Genomic DNA, 12,839 nt, shown 5'->3' with positions numbered 1-12,839 from the left:
CTTTGTGCAGGATATTCTCCAAGCAATAGTACTTGATTTCTTTAACTTCCTTCTCCATCCCCTTTCCCTCCCTCTTCTCCTTTCCCCTTCTCTTCCTCTCCCTCCCTCTTCTACTTTCTTTTCCCTCCAGGCCACTCCCCATCTTCCCTGGCCCTTCCTCCTCTCCCTCACCCGCCCACCCCCCCCCCACCCCGCCCTGATCTAGTGGTAGTCTTCACAGTCGTTTCTTAAGGTGTGAAAACCATTGTCATTTTTATTATTTCCTTTATCGTTATAATGTCTTAAAATATTTACCTTTATGAAATTTACTTTGTTGAGCATATTGTCTGCCGATTTTGTCCATGCTGTTAGGTGTGTGACAGACTTGTCATTGTTTGCTTTTTTTTAGGACGATGTGATAATCCACTGTGTGGATGTTTCAGAGTTTGTTTATCCATTCCTCTACAGCAGGTTTTTTTTTCTGTATTGTTTCTGTGTTTCTGTTATTATAGAAATTGCTGCAATAAACATGGGTGTGCATATGTCTAGTCACATTTTGTTCTTTATTTCCTTAGGGTATATATGCAGTACAGAGATTTCAGGATCATAAAGTATTTGCATTTGTTAAGGAAAACACGATACTGTTTTCCATAATGGTTGTACAATTCTGTAATCCCTCCATCAATGTTTGAGTATACCAATCTCTCCACATCCTATTCAGTTTTTGCTATTTTCCAACTTAAAATTTTTGCTAAGTGTCAATGTGAGGTGTTATCTCCTTGGTTTTTAAATTGGTATTTCTCTTGTGGCTGATGAACACAAGTAGTTCTTCACATGACTGTTGCCTGGGTGTCATCTTTAGTGAGTTGTCTATTTGTGTCTTGTGCCCATTTTTAAATTTTGTTATGGATTTGTTCAGACTTTCTACTTCAATCTGTGTTAGTTTGGGTGAGTAGCATTTCCAGAAATGGGTTCATTGCTTTTAGGTTTTCAAGTTTACTGGAGTAAGTACTTCCTGGTGTTCTGCTATTGTTTTCTATAGTTCAGTTGCTTCCCTTGGGGGATGGTCCACCACATTTTTATGTCCATGATCTGCATCTCTCCTTCTTTTCCTTTGATACATTTCTCAGTGGTTTTTGGATTTTATTAACCCATTCAAAGAACCAGAAGTCTCTTCTCTTGCCAGAAGTCTCTCTCAGTGTTTGTTTAGATTCCTACGTATGAGTATCCATTTTCCTCCTCTTTAATTATTTTATTGGGAGCTCTTACAGATATTATAGCAATCCATAATTCAATTATATCAACCATAATTGTACAATCACTGTCACCTTCATTTTTAAAACATTGTCTCTCTTCTTGAACTCTTTGATATCAACATGAGTATCCATTTTGCTTAAGCCCACTATAATTTCTTTCAGGGCCCTAATCATCCACATTTCTAACAGTTTCATCCTTACTCAAGCTCTGCAGGATCATTGATAGATCTTGGTCTTCCCTAGGAGTTGAAAAAATAAGATACTTGACATTCTCGTCAGCATTGAGTTGACCTTCTGCAAATGCTCCAGTAAAAGAATTGTTCTCTCTTGCTCTTCAAGTACTTATTACCTTTAATAACACCTGTTATGACTGAGGCCTTTAGCAAAAAGAATGCTAGCTAAAGTTGTATGTTATTATTTATAATTTGCCTGCTGGGAAAAATGTTGTCTGAGTAGTAAATACATGTTATTAATAGAAAACTAGGTCAGAATATTTTTTTTAATACCCACTTTCCAACTACCTTTCAGGTGCTCCCAGGAAAGTCTCATTGGTGCCCTCAGAACAGTTGGGGCAGGTTCTTCTGACATGGCCACTCCTGAGGAAAAGACTTGAATCAGTCAGATGGTCTCCCTTTTCTGCATAATTTATCACCACCCAGGTTTTTCTTCTGCTTCGGAATGTCTCATGGCATGATCTCCTTAACTCACTGGCACTGAGTCATTGGCAGTATGGGAAGCTTAGTTCATTACCCCTCTCAGGAGCATTTGCACGTCAACCAAAGTTGAAGGAAGGAATTCACAATGTTTAAAACAAAGAAATGTATCCCTGAAGAACACGCATGGACACCCCGTCTGGCTACACAAAGGAGAAGATGAATCCTACTCCACACCAACCCAAAGTGTAAGTCACATATATATGCCTCCACCATCATCCCTCTTTCTCCTATCCTTACACCAACCATGCCCCTCATGGCACCCTGCTTCTCTGCTAGGTTTGCCAAGTCCTTGCAAATGGCCACACAGAACTCACAGGCAATGGCCACACAGAACTCACCGACAAGACTCACGATTATGGGGTTTACTAGGGAAGGTTACAGGTTGCAAAATGTTCAGGATACAGATTTGGTTTTGTTTTTTGTCCACAATGCTTCTTCTCAGCCATGTTGGCAGGCATGCCTTTCTCTGGTCCTGGACTTCTCAGCCATGGTGTCTCTTGGCCTCTGCCTTGTTCCCCAGGCCATAAAACCCACTGCTCTGCCACATGGTCTCAGTGCTGCTCCTGTGCTCAGCTCATCGTCTCAGCACGCTCCTCTGTTCTGTCTCATGAGCTGTGTGCTGTGGCCTCTTGCTGTCTCTGTTGCCTCCACCACTCCAGACAGGGATCTCACAGGCACTCCACTCATGGATCTTCTTTCTTGATGGCCACAGGATTCTTTCTCTTCCTGCTTCTGAAATCACTCGCTCTTCTACTCGGCGGAGGTACAAATTGACCAATCTCCTCTATTAGTGTTTCACATGCTGTTTGCATGGTCCCACTCAATCATTTGGTAGCAGTGACAGAGATAAGGATATACATCATAAATAAGTAATTTCACTTCACCACAATTGCTAATGGAGAAAAATCAAGTAATAATAAAAGATCCACAATTTCCCTTTGCATCTACCAGGAAGATCCAACGCTGTGCAGATCTCAGAAGGTAATCATTTTATCATTCACTTATTCACTCAGTCACCAAATATTTTTGAAGACTTATTGTCCATAAGCCACTGCAGTAGATGCAAATGATTTCATAATGGAATAGACCTAGTCCCTGACCTCACAGAACTTTAAACATACAATTATCTTGATCCTGATTCACATAAGAACACTGAGCTTTGAGAATGATTGGGGCAGGGAATGTATGGATGTGCTTTATACAATTGATGTATGTATATGTATGGATTGTGATAAGAGTTGTATGAGTCCCTAATAAAATGTAAAAAAGAAAAGAGGAGAAAAAGAAAAATAAAATGATTAGGGCAAAGAATGTCCAGATGTGCTTTATACAATTGATGTATGTATATGTATGGACTGTGATAAGAGTTGTATGAGCCCCTAATAAATTGTTTTTTTTAAAAAAAGAACACTGAGCATTGATACAACAATTTGTCAAAGATACTTCAAAGACACTAGAAATACGTTAACTGCACTACTCAGGGATTACAGTACTTGCCAATACAGATTGCTTTTTCTAGACTTTCCTACTACCTGATATTTCTCCAGCTCTAAGTCACTTTGAAAATACCCAAACTCCTAGAAGTTCCCATAATAATTTTGCTAAACAGCAATATCTAGATCATTTCTGTCAAGATTTTCTTTTCTCGTTAGCCACCATGGGGAAAATAAGTAAATAAAAACTCATCTAAACTTTTCACTAGATGTTTTTCAGGGACAGTTTCAAGCGTACAAACTGGGGTGACCATTGAACCTCTTCTGTATAAAATAATCCTCAAGGCAGAAGTCACAACTTTCTTCCAGTAGGAAAGTTACTCGGGAATGTAGGAAGCAAGCAGCCTCCGCCAGGGGCCGATCACAGACATGGTAGCAAACCACGTGGCTTGGAGGTGGAGAAGGAGCGGCTGGTAGGAAGTCTAGACAAAGCCATCAGTGCTGGCGAGGACTGCCGTTCCTGAGAGGTGGAGGGAGTACTGTGCTGGACTGCAGAGCAGACGTGGGACGTTGGAGTCCCCCCAGATCTGCTGCAGAAGAAGGCCTGGTGATGAGTTATTGAATCTGTCCTGGCTCTGAGTGGACCCTCCCCTCCAAGCCCTTTTACTCCGTTTCCTTTAACTTTCACTTCAATTCTTTCTGCCTTTACTTACAACATAAAATATATTTCTACTTATTCAGTCTCAGCAACTTAAACATTTATAGTGTGTCTTGATCCCATCCTAAAGAAGATGGTGTCTAAAACACAGACCAATTTTAGCTAATACCCAAAGTTTAGCCCAGGATATGATGAAATTTGTTAAAGAAGCTTGTGACAGCCAGGAGACACTGGCTTAAAAAAAGAGAGAACATGCTGAGGGTACGTGCGATCTGGACGTTTCAGGACAAATGATCAGAAGCATTGTAGATGTCAATCATAGTCAAAAATGTATTGGACCAAAGTTACTGTTGTTGTGAAGGGAAATGACATCATTTGGGAGCAAAGGTCATTAATAAATTTTGGAACAGCTGTCTTAAGTTAGAAGGCTGTTTAGAAACTTAATTATTTCTGAAGAGAGTTTTCAGGATTTACCTAGCAGATGTTGAAGACGAGGAATCAGAAATACGTTTTTAATTGTTGCATCTACCTGTGGGGAAGGAATCCAGAAAAAGGAAAGGGAGTGAAAACTTGGACCGCCCTACATGAAACTCTCGTTTCCTCTGCAAGTGTCACTTGCTTTGTTTTTACTACATAACTACAGGCTGCAGTCGTTTAAGAGGGTCGAAGTTCATAGCTGGAGCATCAAAACAGTATTACAGGTCTTTAAAAAGCCGATTAATTAATAATTATTAGGACACTTGGAGGTTAAGTTCAAATAGTTATACAAATATTAATAATGGCAAAAATATCAATGCTGGCAAAAATAACTATAGACAATGATGGTCAAGATTGTAGAGTTTCTTCTCTGGATTTGAGGCAAAAAAAAAACTGTCTAACTTTGATCTACAGCTTTGGTCTTCACCTATCTATTTTAAATAAAGCATCATCCACCTCCTGCCCTAAGGTTTAAAGAAGTACTTAAAGTATATAAATCTCTCTTCATACTATCCTCCAACTTTGTTCTTGCAAGGAGTCAAACAGCCCACAATCGATGTGTAAAGAACATCGCTCCATGACCACATACACACACACACATGTCCTTTCCATAGAACCACCCTTCCCATTTGTCCATGATAAACTGGCACCTAGACCCGTAGCACTTCCCTGACTGCAAATGTCTTCAGGAATCACTGTCTGAACCAGTAAGGAGTCCGGTAATTCATCTTTTCAAAGTAAAGTTATTAATTCATAGTCCTTGCTCCTGAATTTTCTCTTCACCACAGTCCAGAACACTCCGCATTATCCCACTACTCATCCAAAATCTTTCCATCTTTCAAGGTTTCATTCAAGTTCTCCCTTATCCATGACATTTTCCCTGGTCCATTCAGATTCTTGAGCCCTCTCTCTTTCCGAGCAGTACATCTCCCACAATCAGAATCACATCATCACTGACTGACTGGGCAGCATTGTAGGCCAGGTCTTACACTTGCATTTCCTCAGCTCTCAAAGTTACAGGCTCATGGCTAGGGGTCAATAATTAGTTCTCATTGACTGACAAGTAGGGCATGTTGTGATGACTGTAAAGGACGGTGGTCTGAATGCCAGGATAAAAGCTCATCTTTAAGTGCAACACAATGCTCTCCAGACCCTTTGAAGCTCAAGTGTTCTTAGAGATCTCCTAGGGCAGCAGTTCTCAACCTGTGGGTTGCAACCCCTTTGGGGGTCGAACGGCCCTTTCACAGGGGTCACCGATTCATAGCAGTAGCAAAATGACAGTTATTTAGTAGCAACAAGAATAATTGGGTCACCACAATAGGAAGAACTGTATTAAAGGGTCGTGGCATTCAGAAGGTTGAGAACCACTCTCCTAGGGCCAACAGTGAAGTCAAATCTACCTTGAATAAAAGCAGAAGCTACATGGATTTGTTGTAGGCCGAGAGGGTAACTACATCACACATTTCCTGTTTAGAGTACCATCTCTCACCTACAGACTACTTACTTACTCCCATCTTGAACAGGAGCTATAGGATTATACACAGGGACCAAAGGTCTCTTGAAGAATCATTTTTCTCGGGGTGTTTGATATGCTAATTTGGTCATTAACTTCCTCAAACATATATAATTTTCAAGTGTCCTATTTTTGTTTGGTAGTGAATTATTTGGGCTTGATAAATAATCCACAGAAAAATGTTAGGAGCAAAGCATTTGGGGGAGCTGACCTGATTCATTACTGTTGCCCCCGTCATAGAATTCATTAAGTTGAAAGTAGCAGAGAACATGATTCAAAAACAATAAGAATTATTCATTCACATGAGAAGTTCTTCATTAGGGATCTCTAGGGAAGGTTAATTCAGCAGATCAGTGATGTCACCAGACCCTAGAGACCCTGTCTCTTCTCTTCGCCAATCTCAGGATGTCTTATGTGCCTCTACGGGGCTACAGCAGCCACCGCCACCACTTTTGCCAACGTCTACAGCGACAATAAAACATTCTTTCCCCCAGGTTCTCTTTTAATAAAAGAGGAAAGTCTTTCCCCAAAGAGTCTTATACTAGTGTCTCCCCTCAAGCTTATATTTTCCCCCAAAATCTCAGAATGTGACCCTGTTTGGAATTGGAGTCATTTCTGATGCAATTAGTTAAGATGAGTTCGCACTGAAGGTAGGTTGGCTCTTAAGCCAGTATGACTGGGGTCCTTTTAAAAAAGGAAAAAGAAACCCAGAGAAGCCGACACGGAGGGAAGACGGCCATGGGAAGATGAGGAAAGAGACTGTAGTTCTGGTGTCACAACCAAGGAACAGCTAGTGCTCCCAGGACTGGGAGAAGCAAGGACGGACTCACTCCTGAAGTTTTAGAAGGATCATGATTCTGGCAATGCATTCATTTCAGATTTCTAGGCTCCAGGATTGTGAGACAATGAATTTCTGATACATAAAGTCACCTCAATATATAGTATTTGTTATAGTAGCCCTGGCGGGGGGTGGGGGGAAATACATCTCTGATTCAATTGTCCCTCTCATCCCACGGGTCATAATTGAGCCACACTTGCATGCTTGACCCAATGACGAGTAAAGAAAATGAGCCACCATGGTTGACATGATCTCTCATGACCATGATTCATTCTCTGTTGCTGGGGAGCTAGGCCTCACACGACTAAGTCACACTCGCCTGGCAGTGTACAAGAGGAGGATCAGCAAACTATGGTTCTGCCAGGGAAGCAAGCACTGTAAGGTGGCTCTTCAGCAGCCATCCGCACTCTCCTTCTCCTGGGCCAACAGTCTCATCTCTACGCAGAACAGCAATGTATCCAGCTCCATGTGTTTGAGTCAGGCTAAGGCATTTCTGACAATCCCAGACATTCTGAGCCTCTGCTGTTCTGTGGGTGGCTGTGGAACATAATTCCAGTTGATGAAACAGGAGTGAAAGTTTGGCGGCCTCCTGATATAGCCATACAATGTATCTATCTAGGAGTCTCCAGATGGTCTAAACCATTGAGTCTTGGCTGTGAATTGCAAGGACGAAGGCCCTAATCCACCCAAAGGTTCTTCCAAAGAAAGGCCTGGAGAGCTGCTTCTGAAAACCCAGCTCTCCAAAATCCACGGGGGCTCATCCTACCCTGTTTCCCGAAAGTAAGACATCCCTGAAAATAAGACCCACTTACAGGTTTGTCTCTCACTGAAATATAAGGCATACCCCCGAAAATAAGGGTTTGGATTGTTATGATGATGTTTCAGAATATAGGACGTGACTGTCATTGAATAAATGAGTAAATGTACCACAGATTGTTGTACATGGAAATAATGGTAGTAACAAGAAATTCTTGATACTGTAGGATTCAGTTTGTCTGGTTATGCTGGTTTATGATGACAACTACTATTGTACCATATACAGGTAATAAATTTCCTTTTTCGTTGTCCAACAATAAATGTGTACCGTATTCTTCTTCATGGAAAAATAAGATATCCCCTGAAAATAAAACCTAGCACATCTTTTGGAGCAAAAATTAATACAAGACACTGCCTTGTTTTCAGAGAAACAGGGTAGGTCAAAGTTGATTGGATGGTACTGAGTTATATACATCACAACCTATAGATCTAATTATTTGTTGAACTATATACCCTTTCATGTGCACCCATAGACATAAAGGAGCCCTGGTGACAAATGTGCTTAAGTGCTTGGCTTCTAATTGAAAGATTGGCCATTTTCTCCATGGGACAAAGATGCATCAATCTCCTTTCAAAAGGCCTTGGAAACCCCAAGCCGAACGCCCATTTGTCAGAATCAGCTTGACAGCAGTACACTTGAATTTGTGAGTATGTTTGCAGAAGGGGGGGCTCCAAAAGCTTTGAGGAAAAATTCTATTATATTTTAGTTCCATCATTCTATGAACTTTTAAAGTCCACACATACATACATATAGATGTAGCTATAAGGAAAAACACAGTGAGAGGGTTAACCTAAGCCACTTCCTCTCTTACCTGCCTTCCCACTACTTCTTTCTAACTTTGGATGTAGCCACGTTGCCTGAAACAATAGCAGCCACCTGGTAGTACTGAGGACAAGCATAAGAGCCAAATGCCAAGATATTGAGACTAACTGAACAGCAGACAGAAAGGTCCTGGCTCACTGATGTCATTTCCCAGCCACAGAATTCAACTAGGATAGTTGCTCTCTGCATACTCTTTACATCACCTATTCGCAACAGGCTAACCATCCACGGAGCACAGAAAGTAGGACTCTGGGAAACTTTACCTCCACATTGAAGATACTGTTGCAACCAACTAACCTTCTCTCATAAAACTCCCTACAAAAGGAAAGAAACATGAGTTTGGGGGACTAAATGTCAAAGATTAAAAACAACAACGAGACACACACACACAAAGAAAAGCTGATTGGCTGGAATTCGGGCTCACCTTCAAAGTAAATCTGGAGGTGTGTAGGGGAAGCATCGGCGCAAACTCCCCGTGCTATGGAGAATGATGAGCAGAGTGGTGGGGAGGGGCCCTGCCCTGCTGTGCAGGAGGTAGGAGTCATAAGGAAATCGTAGCTGCAGAAAGCAGGGAAGGATTTCCTTCAGGGGTTTCATGGTAAGTACTGTAAAAGATGTTGTCTGCATAAAGCTGTGAGATGAAAAAATAGACCACTCATGATGGTTGCCAATAGTTCTTTATCACTCACCTCTACCAAACCCAGGATAGTCTTGATGGAAAATCATGAGTCTTTCTCGGGTACCACCCTTTACTTCTCTTCTCAAAAATACCCTCTCACTGGCCCACCCCTCCCTCCCTACTCATTTCCCAACACAGTTTTGGAAAGTGCAGGCAAAACTCTGAACTTTGAAAACTTGGAAAAAGGGAACTGAAAATGTCAGTAATAAAATGAGATGAGCTGGCAGAGCAAGCAAGCACTTGGTGCTAAGCCATCGAAAAGAGAACGTAACAAGTACATGGAGTCCTTCCCTAAATTATTACCACACCTTCATTCTAACCCATTGGAGGAGAGCAGTATAACTGCCCTCCCTGTGTACTTCACCGGGTATCCTTTACGTTTAAAACATTTCATTTATTTGTGTATTCCTTATGCTAAAAAATATACAAGTGATTCATGGAGTCTAACTTTTTTTAAATTGAAGATGAAGTGAAAAGGAGAAGGTAAATGAAAAGGAGGAGGTCAAAATCAGGACTGGAAGGCAAGAAGAAGAAATCATTTTCTAACCGATTATATAAATATATATCCTTTCTGGCAAAGCCACCTGGCTTTTTGTTTGATCTGGATCTTACTTCTAGCTCATCACCACCTGACCTACAGTTCTTTGGACTTGAACCAGCAACCTGCCATCCTTCCCTGCTAATCTTAGTTTCATTGGCCTCCACAGTCAGCAGTCTTCTTTGGTGCTTATGATCTTGAATTTGTCAGCTCCTAAAACTATATGAATTAGGAGAAGCCTGCAGCTTATCACCTGACACATGGAGTTAGATCTTGACCACTTTTACAATGGTATGAGCTATTTTCCTGAAATAAGTCAGTCTAAATATAGATATATATAACATAGTATATTATATATTATAATATAAATAATATATTTTAAATCATCATCATAATATATTGCATAAACATATGTAAACTTCATTGATCTTGCTTCTCTAGAGAACCCAACCTAAGCACTTGGGACTGAGAGTAGTTCCAGAGAAACAAAATCCCAAGAATGAGTTTTCTAACTAGGTTCTAAGTCTGATTGGACTGAAAGGCACTGAGGATTCTACCTCCATTAGTAAAGAGAGCACTGCTAATCTATGGCACGAAGTACCAATACTGTTATGTAAAGTATCACCACCAATAAATCAAGTATTGATGAGAATAAAGACTCTGAATGATCATATATTTGATTCTTTTCTGCAATTTTGTCAGGATGAGAAATATAGGGAAGCTGGCTGGTTGGTCCTATTTAAAATAGACAAATTGGGAAAAGAAAGAAATGAACTTAGGACTTTGGAGCCACAGCATAAGTGCTCTGTGAAAGACCTGATCGTTGTCACTTGTGCCTGAAAGAAAGCCTTATTTCTTGTCATGCCAAAGCTGAGACGCCAAAAGCCAAAGTATTGTAGGAGTGACTGAATTATAACATCAATTGAATTCCCAACCTCCACTGATCCTGAAGTTAAAAGTGAGAATGTTGAATGGGAAGAAATAGGATCCTAAAACTTGGGATGGGGATATATGGGCAGATAATCAGGAGATGAGAGATGTTGAGCCCTGATTTCCACTGACTCATTCCTGCCCACAGAACCTGCCCTTTTACCTTCACACAATGAGATTAACTCACCTGGGCTGGATATGTATCCTGAGGGGGTACTAGAAAGGTGGAGTCAGCATCATATACGGCAGATACCTCACAAAACTTCTGAATGTTCCCAGGAACCACTGGGACCAGGCATTTTTGCCTTTAGACCAAAATGACACTTAAGACTCAGTAAGCCTCAAAAGGTGAAGTACAAAATACCAAATATGACCCAGACAGTGGTATGATACAGTCAAAAAGAAGGCTTGAGTTTGGGGTCTTCAAGACTGGAAGTTAAACAAGTGGCCATCTAGCAGGGAAGCAACCAAGTCCACAAAGAAGAAGCACAGCAACCCACATGATCATGAGGTGTTGACGGGATCAGATATCAGAAGACCAAAAACAAACAATCATTTTGATGCAAAGGACTGGGGTCAGAATGGAAACCCAAATCCCGTGTGTAGACAATTGGCCATCCCCTCAAAGAAGGTTCACAAGGAAGGAACCAGGCAGCCACGGTGCAGTGTAGCACGGATAAAACACACATTTCTCTAGAGCAGTGGCTCTCAACCTTCCTAATGCAGCGACCCTTTCATCCAGTTCCTCATGTTGTGCTGACAACCCCTGCAACCATAAAATTATTTCATTGCTACTTCATCACTGTAATTTTGCTACTGTTATGAACTGTAATGTAAATATCTGATATGCAGGATGTAATAGGCGACCCCTGTGAAAGGGGTCGTGACCGAGAGGTTCAGAACTGCTGCTTCCAGTTCTTTAATGCCTCCCCACCAACAACAACTGTCCCACTATCATGACCCCAGTTCTGTCTTACAAATCTGGCTAGACCAGAGCATGTACACTGGCACAGATAAGAGCTCTCTCAACAAACAGAATCGAGGACAGATAAACCCCTCAGGAGCAATAATGAAAGTAGCAATATCATGAGGGTAAAGGGAAGGTGGGGGAGGAAGGGGGAACCAATTGCAATGATGACGTACAATGCTTCCCTCCCAAGGGGGGGGGGCAAACAACAGAAACATGGATGAAGGGAGACAGTGGATGGTGTAAGATATCACAATAAAAATAAGTTATTAATTATCAAGGTTTCACGAGGGTGGAGGAGGGAGGGTGAAAAAGAGCTGATACCAAGGGCTCAGGTAGAAAGAAAATGATTTGGAAATGATGATGGCAATATTTGTACAAATGTGCTTGACACAATTGCTGTATGGATTGTTGCAAGAGCCCCAAATAAAATGATTTATGACAATAAATAAATAAAAAGAGTAGGGAAAAGAAAGAGAAGGGCTTGGTTTTTATAATATGTACAAACAGAACCCTGGAGCTTATATATGGAAATAGCTATTAAGGGTGTGGGATAATGGTAGAAAGCACATGAAGTCGGAGCTTATTGATAGGAACCCCCTATATACACATTCTTCATTCACTATTTCAGTTCAAGATGCTACAAAGAATATAAGCATGGTTCACGCAGTGACCTACACTAAATAATATTGACATTCAGACCTGCCTTGGTGTCCTATAGAAGAAGGTGTCTGAAGGCTGAGGACAATCTGCGTGTTAGTGCGGAATTATCAGGTTAGAACTGTAGACCCAAAAACAGTGGGCAGAAGACATGTTTGGCCACAATCATGAGAAACAAATATGTGAAGGACGTTCCAGCCACTCTGAAGACTGCTGCAAGGGTATTTTATGTAGGTCAGATTTGATGATGAAAACTACTCCAGTTGAATGAAGACATCTAACTAGAACGGGGCTGCTTAAACCCTGTGATAATACGGGCCAAGTGCGGCACTTACATGACAGCCTCTTTCCGGGACCTCTCTAAAAGATAGTGGTGAACGAAATTTCTCCTAAGGGCAGAAATTTTATCAGTGAACTTATGTGAGAAACTGAGGACTGGGAAGAGAAGGTATGTGGACAAATTCTCGATACTTATAATACACTTGGTCTGGAAGACCAAGACTTTGATGGAGGAAGGCGTTCACATTTGTGAGTTGGAGATGAATCCGTCACATTC

This window comes from Tenrec ecaudatus, chromosome 13 (genome assembly GCF_050624435.1).
Source record: "Tenrec ecaudatus isolate mTenEca1 chromosome 13, mTenEca1.hap1, whole genome shotgun sequence".
Taxonomy (NCBI): Eukaryota; Metazoa; Chordata; class Mammalia; order Afrosoricida; family Tenrecidae; genus Tenrec; species Tenrec ecaudatus.
This window is presented reverse-complemented; position numbering follows the sequence as displayed.